Source organism: Fundulus heteroclitus, chromosome 23 (genome assembly GCF_011125445.2).
Source record: "Fundulus heteroclitus isolate FHET01 chromosome 23, MU-UCD_Fhet_4.1, whole genome shotgun sequence".
Classification (NCBI taxonomy): domain Eukaryota; kingdom Metazoa; phylum Chordata; class Actinopteri; order Cyprinodontiformes; family Fundulidae; genus Fundulus; species Fundulus heteroclitus.
In genome coordinates this window covers 22151346-22166377 of record NC_046383.1, presented here as the reverse complement: position 1 = coordinate 22166377, position 15032 = coordinate 22151346, and the positions used below count along the sequence as shown (strand labels likewise).

The following is a 15032-nucleotide window of genomic DNA, read 5'->3' as shown; positions in this document are numbered from 1 at the left end:
ACAGTAGAACTGAAGGTTGGAACAAAGGTGAGTGAGTGCGCCACCTACTGACCGGGAGGAGTTAAACCTTTAGCTGTCTCCTTTAAGAGTTGAAGGAATACAGCAGAAGTAGCCAGGAGAACTTTTTTCTTCTTCCTGCTTTTTATCTAAATCATTTTATTGCAGCTCTAGCTGTATGGTTAGAGCATTATACGGCTGGGTGTTAACATCCAACCAAGTCTTCAGTGTTGTGCAGCCTTTAACCCTCTTTTATTGCCAGGATTTAAACCAATGTCTCCGTATCAATCTTCCCATCAGTTCTGACCAGCTTTGCTGTTTTTTTCTGAAGAAACAAGCCCCACAGCATGATATCACCACCCTCATTTTGAGGCGGTGATGCATATTTTTATATTTCTGTCACATATTGTGTTTGGCATGAAGGCCAAAAACTGCGATCCAATCTCTCCAAAGCCTTTGTTCCACATATTTGCTGTGCACCATACATGGCTTTTTTACCCTTGGATCCTTTTCCACCAACTTTATGTTTATTGTTCTGATTGCATGGGTTTGTTGCATAAAATCCATGTAATACATATTAAAGTTTGAGATGGTGTGCAACAAAATGTGAAAAGAGTTCAAGGAATGTTTTTGAAAGGCTTCATGAAGACCCATGGGCATTTAGGGGACTATGAAGAGAGAACTTCAAGAAGCAATCTTGTCCTAAAATGATTGAACCCTAGAATAATGCAGCAAAAGCAGTCAAAGGATCAAACGTAAAAGAATTTGCAGCTTAATGACTTGAACAGGAGCAAAAAGCTGCACAGAAGTCAAGCAGCATGAAGTGACTGTTAAGAATACAATGTCTGGAAGCTGTTTGATCCCTTAACCTCAAGGATGCTTGAGCCACAACAACAGAGTCGTTTACAGTAAGGAATGTCCACAGCGTACACAAATAAAGCAGGGTCACATCAAATCATCTTAATATGAGATCTCGTAAAGAATCTTAAAAACATTTCTCCGAGCCAGATGTTAGTTGTTGTCCTTCAGGTCTTTGGATTGGGTCACGTTCTCTCAGTAATCTTGGGGGTCTGAGGAAAAACAAACTGTGTTTACTCCTGTGATGGCACAGCAATCACCAGAGGGGTTACACTTCTATCCCTCCACATGAATTTTCCCACAGATGCTGGGAATTTGGCAGTTTTTCATAAACAAACCCTTACACTCAAAGTGTCACCAGCTAAGGAGAAACGATCGCTGAATCCGACCTCAGCGGGAGGTGCAGGGCCCACGCTCTGCCTCAGGATGCAGCTAAGCCCGCTCCTGGGATTAGATGCATATAGTAAGGCTACGATGTTTTACTTAAACATCTGGCAGTGATAAAGCAGCCCTCGATTAGGTGGGAACCACTGTCCAAAACGCATTTGCAGCCAATTGTGTGAATTAGTGCATCCCAAGAGGGGAAAACTTGGAAGAAGGGGGGGCGGAACAGTGTAATCTATAACAAAAGTAAGAAAAGCATCCAGAACTCCTCAAAGGCTGCAGCTGGAAGGATCTGCCTTCCTGCTTTGGGAAATGTTCTGGCCCTGTGTGGGTGTGATGCAAAACTGACACAGCACACTGTCGGTAACCCACAAACTAAAGGCTTACAGCAAACACGGATGCTACAATGACTGGAAGACAGGCAGTGATGAAACATCTTTAAATCACAAGATGCACCATACGAGATTCTAAGTCGCAGTCATAGGAGAGGAGCAACAACTTGCCCAAAACAAAACAAAGTGAAACGTACCATCAAATGCAAGAAGTTACCAATGCCAGAGCATGACGATTCCAACAGAACAACAAAAGAAATGCTGCACCCTCCACCAGACTGTGGAATAATAAAGCAAAGAAGCATGAAGACATATGAAATAATCTTTATGGGAAAAACCAGATCAAGGCAGACTGTGGAGCAACAGAAAAAGGCCACGCACCCTCTCACATCACAGACACTGACGCTGAAGTGTGCAGGAAGCTGAGATCTGCAAAACAAATATCTCCAAATTAGCCGCTTATGTCTTTCCAAAGAAAACATTTAAACTTAGCAGAATCTGACACTGCCTTATTAGGCTATACTGATTATGTCTGAACATATGTATACAGTATGAAAGTTAATAAACATATACATTTTTAATAATGAGTGGCTTGTTAGATGTTTTGAGAGATAACAGGTTTTTTTTATGACGTATTTATGAGCAGCAGAGCTGTGTGGGAAGAAAATGACCTGGAGTGTCTTTGTTATAACAAACCTCTTTTTTTTATCTCTCATCTTGGACTGACCATCCCCCCCCTGAGGAAAACCTTCTGGTCCCTCAGCAGCAGACCCATGATGCACTTTTCCCACCCCAGGAGACTGCAGGGTCTGCCAAGTGCAACAGGACTTAAACAGCTTTACATTCACAGCCCTGCAATAAACAATGATACCGCGCAAGCCCAGGAACAACTAAACTCTGCTGCAACCAAAATGTCAGATTAAGGGACGTATTAACAGCAGAAACCCTTTCAGGCAGATGCTGAAATATGTAGAAGACAATGAAGCTGCCTTTTTCCAAACAAAGTTAATAGTAAAGTACTTGTGGGGGACAGAACTGCATTTATAAGTAACATATATTTGTGTCGAGGGATTAAGCGGGTCAGAAAATGGATGGATGGATGGATGGATGGATATATATTTGTATCTCTGGATATTTGAAGCCTGATGAAACTCCATCTCCATCCGGCCTAAATGTTCCAATTTAACGAGGCATGACGAGGATTCAAAAAGACTTTCACAATTCAGCTTGTAGGAAAATAAACTTTGATGATATTTCATGCCATGTTTTCCAAAAGAGTTTTAAAAGGCACACCTAAGCTCTAAAGTGTGGTTCAATGAGGAAATCAGGTAAATGACCCATTCATTAGCACTCATGCAAAGATGTACAAATAAGTCACGACATAAATATTATTATTATTTATGAGCAACAGTTACACATTTTAATAGACTGAAACATTCCAATTTATTCTCAACTTTTTTAAGTTGATCAAACTCTCTAGTAATTTCTTAATTAATTATTTTTTTCAGACCTTGTGTTTCCCGGGGTGGAACAAGAGCTGCTGTTCACAATGGAAAACATGCAAGAACTTTACATCTGAGAAAGGCAGATGGGTGTTGATTTCCATAAGCCGCCCTCTCTGAGCAACTTTTCATTGAATAGACGCAGAGACAACATTACTTACCGACTAAACAACACAAAATTGCGGTTGAAAAGTGAAAGGTGAAAAGCACGAAATGGTGTTTATCGGTCTCTAAATGTGGTCAAAAGGTGGTTGGGGTTGATCTTAAGGGCTTCTAAAACTGACTTCCAGCGTCTTTGTTTAGGCCGAATTTGGACGGCCCAATTTTAATAGACATGTTTTCCTGGCCCAAATAAAGTCAAGGACTGACAAACCTTAAATAGCCGTTACAAAGATGTCCGTAGCGGTCCAGTGATTGTAGAGATAACTCTAAAGCAAGAAGTGAAAGGTTTACGACTAGGACTGTAATGGATAAGACAGGATGTTTACCCTTGAGCTGTCAACACAATGTGGAGGACAGAAAATGAAATAACACAGTCTATTTATTTTAAGCTTTTCATGCATTTACTCACTGGAGTGCAAACAATTGTAGAAACTGCTTTATGCATGGTATATGTATGTATGTGTGACACCTGCTTGTTTTTATCGCAATACAAAAGCTCAGACTTTAAGAAATGATGTGAACTAGTGAACTTAATTTATTATGCTGTATATATATATATATATATATATATATATATATATATATATATATATATATATATATATATATATATATACATATATATATATATATATATATATATATATATATATATATAAACAACTACTACCTGGGAGGGCAGATTTGAACAATGTGATGTGGATTTCTTTATTTTCTGTATCTATTTTTGTTGGGAGGGTGGGGATACCAACATGTTTGCTAACCATGTCTCCTTTTTGTACCATTTTTGGTTTATGTTCAGCAAGTGCTGGTTTGACTTCCAGATGAACTTTGCATTGTGCACCTTCTGTTTGTGTTCACACCAGATCACACACCCAAGTTCAATTTGCTATTTAAAGCAGTCTTTATTTTCCTAAAGTTTATTTGGTTGTTGCCAGTTTGTTATTGTTAGTCAGTATTTGAGCATCCTCCGAGTCTGGTGACGTCATCAGCACTGGAGAGCTGATCCCAGGAAAATGGGCTGTTTTCTACGGAGACCTATAGCAGGTGCCCATATCTCAAAATACCAGCAACAGGTAAACGGCCGTGGCGAAATGCTACAATGAGTAATTCCAAATCGAGGGTCACGTCCTCAGCGGGTTTTGCACAAAGCACCTTTGTTAATACCGAGTAAAAAAAAACAGCAGTATGTCATGTGAGTGATGGAACTGCAACAGATCGATCTCGCCAAGCAGTACCTTGGCAAAGTTTCAGCATCTCTTGAACCTCTTCACATTTCGTTGTATTAGAACCTCACACTTCATGGTGTTTTGCTCGGATTTCAAGTGAAAGAAAAGTGCCTAAAATACAACACAAAGTAATATAATTGTGAAGTTGAAGGAACGTGACAATTGATTAATTTCTTTTAGAGAAAAACAATCTGAAGGCTCTTGGTAACTCTGGAGAGGCTGCGATGACCCACAGCTCAGCTTGGAAACTGTGTTGGTTGGTTGTTGTTTATTTTGGAAAATTATATGATTTAACAATGTTTACATTTAATACTTCATAAACATACAACATGTTTCAAAAAGGAGTAGGATGACGCATAATCTTATTAAGCATTACCCCTCAGTTACATGTGTCATGGAGGTAAAGGACAAATATTTTGATAAACTAAAACTTCTTTTTGTTGTTCGAACATACTTAGTTTTAAAATTTAATTTTCCTCTTAAATTGTATCTTCCATCTCTATCAGAAAACACTTGTTGTATGTGGCGACAGAATAAGTTATTCTTGCTGTTATAAAGGGGTAGGCAAAGGATATTGTAATTCCAAAAACTGCGCAAATAACGTAACCTAGTTTCATCGCTAACGCCACGTTGTTTATGGACTGAAAGGACGCGCTAAGGTGAGTCAGAGTAGCACGCTAAGCCAAGTGCTGAGTTGACGATAAGAGTGTGAACGGTCAAATTTATCAACGAGAGGTGTAACCAGACTGGATCTGCGAGTGAAATAGTAAACGGCAAAATCAGGTGGTCATATGAGGCTAAAAAGGAGCTTTATGGTGGTGGGAGTGTAGGTCCTTTTTCAGCCAGGACAGAAAAACTGATCAACATTTTGTGGGAATATGGATAGAGCCTAATAAGTGACTTTGGAATAGAGTCAACCTTCCTGTAGGACAATGATCCTAAACATTAGCTAGAGTTGCAATGGGATTCATTTACATGCTTTCATGTGTCTCACACCTAACAATAAATAAATAAATAATAATAATAATATCTGTGGCAATTTTTTTTAATTGTTGTTCACAGAACTTGAGCTTTTTGCAAAGAAAAGCAAAAGAATTTTGACTCAACATCTTTCTAAGCTGATAAAGATGTGCAATAGAGGACTTGCAGCTGTCACTGCTGCAAAATGTGTCGTCTACAAAGTGTTCATTTAGGAGAGCTGAACGCAAATGCACACCGCAATGTTCAGAGATTTATTTGGAAAAATAAATGTGTAAAGCAGCTCTCATTTTCCTTCCACTTCACTGTTAAGCATTACTTCGTTTTGGTGTATCACATAAAACTCCCAGTAAAATACATTAAAGTTTGTGGTTAGAGCATGATAATGGGAGTCTGGAGTAATATGAATTCACTTTGGTTTCAATTAGTTTTCTATTACTTTTGATGAAAAAGAGAAAAATGCAATAATGCCTTGTCTTCCAGCTGTATTTCTAGCCTCCAGTGTTTTCCCTCAGGGAGATATTTCCCTGCAGCAACACACAAGTTCAACTGTAAGGCGACAACAACGTTTTCTTACAACCTGATGCTGGGTAGGTAGTGTTTTTGGTAAAAACATTTGCTTGCTGTGGTCAAAAACATGCAAATATGGTAATGATCCGGGAAAAAACTAAACAAAAGGAAAACCAGAATAATACCATGCTGGCTTAATGCACAGGGAAGTCCAAAAGAGACAAAGAGACAGGTGTTAACTCTCCCTGGGTTCACTCCAAGCCAAAATAATATAGTGTTGCTGTTCTTACTTACATAGAGTACAGAATATAGCAGCTTTTCCATTATTTTACACTGAAAATAGACTTGTTGTACCCCAGAGACTGCCCCTGTGGAACATTTTCTGCCAAGTTTCAAATATTTTTGGGTCCGACTGAGGCCATAAAGGGGTCTTCGTTTGTTATGACAGTATCTGCCTGAAGGAAATAGTTGGTGGAGATTTGTGACTGAGTTTCACTGACCCCGATTTAGATCCGAGTTACACAGCTGGACACTGAACTCTTAAAAGATCTCTTCCAGGCACAGAGAATTGCTTGTATGGCGTAACTCAAGAGGCTGACGCTGCTCTGAAGCCATGTCAGGTTTGCCTTATCAGCGCTTTAAAAGAAAAAAGATCTGCTGTTGTTCCATTTTCATAAAGCTATTTTCTTTTTGGTTTAGTGTTTGGACACAGAGCATGTGAGGTCCAATTTCAAAAAACCAAAGTGACTCTGTAGTCATGCTTAAGCAGCACATGTTTAGGAAACTGCTGATTTTGGTTTGCCTCCCCTTTCAAACAGAGTTGTAAATGCTGTTTGTAGTGGCGGTGAGGGGATGTGAAGGGCTTGCTGCAGATCGGCAGCTTCAGATGTGGCAGCTCTTAGATATCAGCTTAATTATCTAGATTTAAGTCATTCAGGGACTTAAATGAAGGAAAAAGGGATTAAAGAAAACAACAAAAAAAGCAACAGCCTCTTTTTATTTAATAAATTTCCACGTTGCTTCCAGTGGGGATTTAATTTGTGTACGGTAATCAAATTAAGTTGCGTTTTTGTAGGTAACTAAGCATTATGCAGCAGACTGAGATATATATTTTCAGACATAACGTACACAAAATTCTTCACAGTTTTTTTTTCTTTTGTCAATGATTATCTCTAGAAAATGGACAAAAATGAGACCCCCAAACCTCCTGAGAAATTAAGTCCCTTAACCCAACACCCACACCCACCAAAGAAACAGCTGAATCCACTTAGGACTGACTGCCTTTAAATTCCACTTATACCCCTAGATGCTCTAAAAAAGAAAACTGGTTTCAAAGGTAAAACAAATTACAACCCTTTCCAGATAATTTATGCAATTAGTGTTATCCTGGTTAAACGTCTCAAGTTTGTGATTTCTCATTGCACTAAACTCTGAATGTTAACTGTTGATTATGAATGGAGGTAAAACTATTGAGCAAAACCCTGGTCTCTATTTTATGCTGTTCAGAATATTCTTATCTTACAAAAGCAGTGTGCTGTTTTTCTTTGCCCTCCTTTCCCATTGCTCTGTATCACCAATCCCAACATGTTATTGTTGGAGAGAATACAGCCAGAAAGACTCATGAGAGAGAGAAAAAAATCTGATGGAAAGCAAAATGTCCTGTTGAAAATTTGCCTTGTTCTTTATGCACAGAATTGGGAAGAAAACTGGATTTCCATTAAGTTTTACCTGTGAAGGATAGGAAGAAGATGTCAAATACTTAGAGGAAACTGAGGAAACTATATATATATATATATTTTTTTTTTACAGATAACTTGTTTTTCTTGCTCATGAAAGCCAGAGCAAGGCTTGTTTTACACTTTTGCATCTCTGACTGTCTAATGGATATTTGATACCATGTGGCAATATATATGTCCAAACTATACATTTGTTTTCACACTATCTTTTCAAATAATCCAAACTTTCATTATAAAAGAGCTGCAGAAACAGTGATAATATTGTTTCTTAAAATCCAATCACCAGAAGTTCTCCAGCTTCGAAAATTAAACCCGTCACTCATGTTGAGGAAATGTGTTGAATCATGTCAACTTAGAAAATGAGGATTGTGCATTTAAAGGTAAATCTATGCAATATAATTTAAAATACCTCTTTTATTAGCATATAACTGTGGACATTTAATCTTTTCTTCATGATGTCACACAGCAACCACATAAATCTACCTATTGTGCTCTTTCTACAATGAAGAGTTAAAATAAGCACCATAAAGTGGCATTAAATGTAAGCATTTGAATAGCATACCCTTGTTTTCTATTAAATTGTAAAACTAACACTTTTTAAAAAGTTGTATTCATACACAGTTGAAACCAGTTGTTTAGAAACACGGTCTTAAGAGTTATATAGCGTATTGCCTGTTTTTTTCACCATCTTAAATTAAATCATTCAAACCTATCCATGTTTTACATGAGTTATGATTACCAACATTATTTCTATGCCCTAAATACTAGAACAATAAGACATTTTTAAAGAAGTCCGACTTTTACATATAAGTTTATGCATTCCAACAGTTTGTGACAATGATGATCAATACACTGATTAATGAGTGCATTCATTTAGTTATTTGTATTTCTGGTAGGTGAATTTAAGTAACGCCTTTTTATAGAAATCAGGAAAGTTATTAGAAAAAGAACTGGGTACCTCCACAAGTGTTTCTTCAACCCAAGAAAAAAAATCAGGATGTGTGGGTGTGTCTTTTACTGCAAAAAGAACTGGTGCGTGTCACAGAGTAGGGGGCATCATGAGCGAAGAACTTCATGAGCAAATGTTGAAGTGACATATCAAGACATCAAACAGGAATTTAAAGCTTGGACACAAATGGTTCTTGTAAATAGATAATGACCTTAAGAAAACAGCATTATTATTTTAAAGTGGCAGAAAGAGAGCAAGGTAAATGTTTTTTTTAGAATGGTCAGAATTCGTCATGTACATTTCTGGGTTTCACCAAACCCAAAACATTCTTACTGGTCTAAAACAGGAAATATCTTTGAGATTTATTATCAGGCAGTAAAAACATATTTTTGAATTGTTTCATACTTTGAATTTAAGCATCTGGTTTCAGGAATGACTGTCTATACTCTCCAAAGGAACGGTGTCATAGCAAAAGGAGACAAGGGATACGATAAAATGAATACTTCCTCCGTGACTTGTCCTGCAGGACAGGCTGAACTTCCTGAGTGAAGATGAAGTGCAGCTGCCTGCCAGCGCTCCCTTCTGTGGGTGGGAGGGAGTTAGAGAAAGACGCAGAGAAGCCAGATGGATGGGCAGCCGTGCAAGAATGCTGCAATGTTAAACACTCTTTGTTACACGTACGCGGGTCAAGTTTAATGTTCGAAAGGCAGAGAGGGGCACAGAGAACCAACTGTTTAGCTAAAATAAATATGAGTGTTCAATCATGAGTCATGTAATCACTGACCACCAGGATGAGTCAGAGAAAAGACGCTCATCAATCAGTGTATTATAACCATGTAATATCAGCTATAGATACGTTTCCAAACTCAAAACGTTACCCAGATATGAACAGCTTGACACTGGTTTTCATATTCTGGCTGCTGAGCAGCTGTGTGAGAGTACGGGATAAATCACCGGAAGAAAGAACGGGATCAGTATGTGTTTTAAAAACTCCATGTGGAGCTCAAACCTTTACATGTCAACACTGTGGAGCACATGTTAGCCCAAGGAGATTGCTGGCAGGTTTTTTTTTTTTTTTTTTTTCCGCATGGTCATAATACGAAACAGATTTTTCTCATTGCAGAAGGCATGCAAAGAGCCAGGAGGGCCAGGAAACAGCTGATGAGTAAGGATTAGATCCAGGCCGAAAGGGGGGGGAAATGGAGCCAGCATTGAAGTATCGGGGCCGGCAGAGGTGCTGCGACGCATACCAGCAGCCTGACGCACGGGGAGGAAAATCCCAAACTCTTCATGGGTGATGTGTAACAGTAACACTTTTTTGAAAACCTGCTGCAGAGATGTGGCAGAGGAACGAATAGTTCTGATATGCACTGCAGCCTCTCAACGCTAATAGTTAAAGTATGAAACTTTCCCTGCAGAACAGATTTGGACAGCACCCAGACTGGAACCTCCGCAGAGCCTGAATAGCTTTAAAACTCCAACATATAGAGGGGGATTGAAAACACGTGCTCAATCAGATTCAAACACTTCAAAAAAGAAAACCATCTGTGTCCTGAAGGTGTATGTGCAGTCAATCAGACCAACAAATTCAGGTGCAAAACATGTGGCAATTCAGATGGAAAAACACATGGAGGAAGCATGTGTCTCGGCCGTGAATACAGTAACATCGCCATATTGTAGTAGTATATATCTAATTTCAATATCAAGGGTAAGATTATTTTATTTTAAATCTTCATTTAGACATCATTCAATGATGAGACAATAGCCCGGATTGTGACCCAGATATTACATCTATGTTTCGACCACATTCAGACAGAACAGTTTTGGGCACAAGTATCTAAAATAAAGTCTGTAAATCAGCCTGAAATGTCAGAAAGCGCAGGTAAAAACTTGAATACAGCATCATTTGATTCAGTCTGAATGATGTTGTTGTGAGATCCATGTTTAGAAAAACTCATTTAACTGTTATTTAAGGGCTAAAGATACAAGTTAGAGTTAGATAGCGTTGCCCTGGGCAGCTGCCATCGACTGTCGAAAACGACTTGCTGTTCTATCGAACATGTGGATTTGATTTGTTCAAACCGTGCAATGACAACAACATGCCTCTGCGACATTATCTGAGCTTAGTTCCTTTTCAAAATGTGACTTTTTAATTTCCAGCCTAATTTCTGTGCATCAGAGTTTCCTAGAAAACTGCTCGCTCTGAACCTGCGGCAGCACCTCCGAACCTCCGAAGTTCACTGAGTCAGCATTGTAACACCGAGATGACACAGTGCTGACAGGAAGTCCCTGAGACGAAAAATGTGGATTTAATAAAATGTATTTAAAAAAAAACCCTGACAGCTAAAACGAGGAATGTCTAGAAAAAAGAAGCTTGATTTTGGTTAAAACCTGCTGAAGTTTAGAATGACGATAAACAGCTATAAATCTGTTTTAGAAGTCTAAAAAGCTTTTCCTTTTAGACCAAACATGTCAGACATTTAGCCTTAATGTCAATGGACAAATCAGACATTATTTAGACGTATTTTCAGTCATAAAACGGTCAAAGGGAAGTCATTCCAGGCAGTAAAACCTTTCTTGTGCGATGAGTGCCAAGAGATGGTTACACAGATTGCTTATTGACCCAGTGTTGGTTCACTGCAGATCTTAAAGCAGGGGTGAAGCTGTCTTCAATTAGAGCTGGTATGTATTATCACTGCAAAAGGAATGCATTTGTAGTTAGAAAGGATGCTGGAGACAGTGACGAGTCCGATATCGATGCACAGCCACGAGTTTGGCAGAGAAGCTTCTCTCAGGAGGATTCAGTGGGAAGATTGTTGGTTCACTCCTGTGACTGAAGAGGGTTGTATAAACAGGCTCTTTAGCAGCGAAGCACAAAGTGGAGGGCATGCAAACAGGTTGTAAAACCCAGAATGTGTGTGTCTCTGTGTGTGTGTGCCACCGGGACGTCTTGTCAAACGATTTCTCTCAGCGAGAAGACGCGCTCTTTCAAAGAGGAAGGAGGTGTGTGTGTGTGCAGAGATGCGAGCCCATCAACATGTTGCTGTTTGAACAGGTTGCTCATGTTATGATGCTTATGTATACACACGGAGGTATGCGGGTAACAGACACCCCCTAACAGAGACATAAACATTAGGTATCACGCAACAAGAACGGGCTCAAACGTGCGAGCTGCGTCTCTCAAATCGGACTGGAAAGAATTCAAGGAACTTTGGTGCGTGTCCTCTCCCAGCCAGACGTCTGTGAAATCACATCTGCAACTTTGAGCTCCCTTTGCCGTCTGGGTGAATTTGAACAACTCCGTTCTGCCAACATCTGCCAAAACAGCCGTGACCAACGGATAAGAAACACCTCTTACCTTCAGAGCGCTCCCACAGACGCGGCTGAGTCTTCCCTCCCCTGACCCGTCTCCCAATAAAAAAAAAAAGGAAAACCTGCCGGCCCGGCGGATGGAAGACAGAGAAGAGTTTTCCAGCTGTAGTCCCTCCAGGGTCCGCTGCTTCAAATGTCCAGCTCTCTCAGATGTTCAGAGTCTGAGGTTAATCTCTGCTGTCCCAGGAGTCCGTTGGGAGGAGGTACTGCTCTGAAAAGGGCTGTTTGTTTAGTCAAATCAGAGCAACATGGGGGTCTCTCTCTCTCTCCCTCTCTCTCTCCCTCTCTCCCTCTCTGCTCTCTTCACACTCACTAAACAGCCCAACACTTAGAAAGAGTGGTGTAAGTTTTGAAAAAAAAAAAAAGTTACCAGTGGAGACATGCAAGCCACACACTGCCTCTCTAACAGGCTTTTAGAGAGCAGAGAAGATCAGTCAATGGTCCTGCCCTCACCAAGCAGAGAGAGAGAGAGAGAGAGAGAGAGAGAGAGATGTGGGAGGAGAGGAGAAAAGCAACAGAGGCAAGTTTCATGGAAATGAGAGAAGAGGCAGACAAAACTTCAAAAACGCAGATCAGGTTCTGCTTGTTGTTCTTAGGTAGCCGCTCGGAGGTCCCCTGAGTTGGACCGATTTGTTTATGAATGGAGAGGCGAGCCTGCTGGAGGTGAACTGAGACAGTCTCCGCTGGCAACAGGCGATCTGGACTGCCTCTAAATCTGCCATAAAACAACAAACACAATGAAAAGGAAAGAGAAAGAAGAGTGAGGGATTCAGACAGGGAAGAAGAGAGGAAGGGGGGGGGGGGGGGTAGGGTTTTGGCAGAGGTCTTGGTGCCCTGCTATGGTAACAAACATTTGTCTCAGTTTCTCAGGAGCAGGAGAGCTTTTATATAAGTACACAGCCAGGATGAGGTGTAAAAGTCAGTAAACACAACATGACTTCAAGTTTTTCTCCCCTTTTTTTTGTCATTTTCCTTCATTAAAATTAGATAAACTATCTCAGCGCCTCACTCTGTTCCCACCCTCTCTTGTTTCTTCTCCATGCCCTTTCGTCCTTTCTCCCTTTCAAAAGCCATGCGTGCTCACAACACGTCCTAAATACTGGCTCTCATCCTAATTTCATCCTTTCCCAGGGCAGGATGGGGTTGGACCCCACCGCTGCTGAAGGCTTTCTTCCCTCTAACAAGCAGGCAGAGTGAGGGGAGGAGGCAACAGGGGCTAAATTGGACAGTAACATGTTGTCCTCTAATTGTGAGGGTAAATCTAAAAGCCCTGTTAGAAGTAATTAGAGAGCTCCGGTTGTTTGATGGAAGGGCAGAAACGCCGCACCGGGCAGATCACCATCTAATTGTACCTGTGGGATTAATGTGTCCTGTTAAAACAGCTTCCCTTAAGCTAAAAGGAAATATCAGGAAATCATTGATATTAGAAAAAAAGAGTGATTTGAAAATTCATCAGTGACTCAGCATGAAACACAGGCTTCATCTGCTTCCATCCATCCATATATCCACTCAGTTTCCACATTCATTTTGTACCTACAATTTAAGCTGTAAATACACTTACAATCCATAAAATTTGAGTAGGGAAAATATGAAATGTTCACAGGAGAAACGTACAGGAAGCCTGGAAATAGAATGCAGAATTTTACCCTATTTGCATTTCATTATCATATATAATTTTAGCCTGTAGTGACCATGGAGTAAAGACAAAGGGTTAATCTATTGCTTTATATTTAGCTGCAGTGCTGAGTGCAGCCCTTGACAATCTGGACTTCCAAATATTCTGTCCCAACAATGCTGAGTCTATCTGGTTTATTAAATCATGTGTCCTCTCCCTGTTCAGCCCATCTGATGCTCCAAAGTCCCACAAGCGTAACCATCTTGTGGGCTGTTTTTACCTGGTGTCTGATAAAACTTCAGTTTATGACATGTGAGGAGGGAGGAGGGAGGAAGGAGCAGCAAGGCACTGGTTCTGATGACAGGACCTAAAACTAATCCCTCTGAAGGATGAAGATATATGATGATGGATGAAAAGTGGTTTAATCTGGAGTGACTTCCATTTTAAGTTACATTGCTAAAGGCTCCAAATCCAGAGCCAAACACTGAAATAAAAAAGAAAACCAGAAAATGAGACATGCGAAAGCTTCATTTTCTGAAAACAACAATAACGTTTTCTGCATGTCACTAATAAAATTATAATAGGCTACAATAACAATCCTATTGGTAACGCCTTAGACACCTTTACTTTCCAGGTAATGAACTTTTTTGAAGTATCTACAATGTAAGGACTATGCAACTTGACATTTTACATATTACATTTTGAAACTGATCGTATATATTTACAGTCCTTCTTGTTTAAGTACTGGATTATATTCAGAAACTCTTTACTGTAGTCAAATTAGCAAGATAACTGATCAAAGTAAAAATGCCCATGTAAAAAAAAAAAATCTGTTTCAGCAGGATGTAGGATTGTTATTAGTAACCTGAAAACTGTTCTTCTTTGGTTGAAACCTTCTAATTTATGTCTTTTGTAATATATTAATAATGACACTGAGGCATTTGTGCCCAAGCAGTGCTATGAGTAGTTTTAAAGGACATTTCCATGTATTTTACTATTTTGCGCTCAGTTAATACTTCCCTTTTTGCAGCCAAACACTTGTTGCTCACCTTCAAATATACACCTGTCTGAGATTTTCTTCTTCTACCCGATAGTTATAACATACTTTAGTTAAACTAAACTTTAGTTAAACTAAACTGTTTGTTAAAGTAATTTTGTTTCATACAGTACTCGTAGCTGATCTTTTTAGACATTTTAACTTTAGTGATGTGGTTAAAATGAGCCAATCCTGATGAATTTTGGATTTCTGGTCTAATTTGCTTGCACTGCTGATTTTTCAATGGCGGACCCTGCATTTTTACCCTGAGCACCATTCTCTGTGTACTGCAGCTGAGTAAGGTTGTTTAAACAAGTTCTAAGAATGCTACACTTACAAATTTATCAACATTTAGTGAAATAAAAAGGCGAG

The 15032-nt window shown here is 39.6% G+C and overlaps 1 protein-coding gene across 2 annotated transcripts in view; it reads right to left on the bottom strand.

Annotated features, from left to right (window-relative positions):
* pdgfrb (platelet-derived growth factor receptor, beta polypeptide) overlaps positions 1-12436 on the bottom strand; it is a 37612-nt gene extending 25176 nt beyond the window's left edge. For both annotated transcript variants that reach the window (XM_036127677.1, XM_036127676.1), the window contains exon 1: positions 11996-12436. The gene's annotated coding sequence lies outside the window, so the exon portion shown is untranslated. The remainder of the gene's footprint in view (positions 1-11995) is intronic.
* Between the last annotated feature and the right edge of the window lie 2596 nt (positions 12437-15032).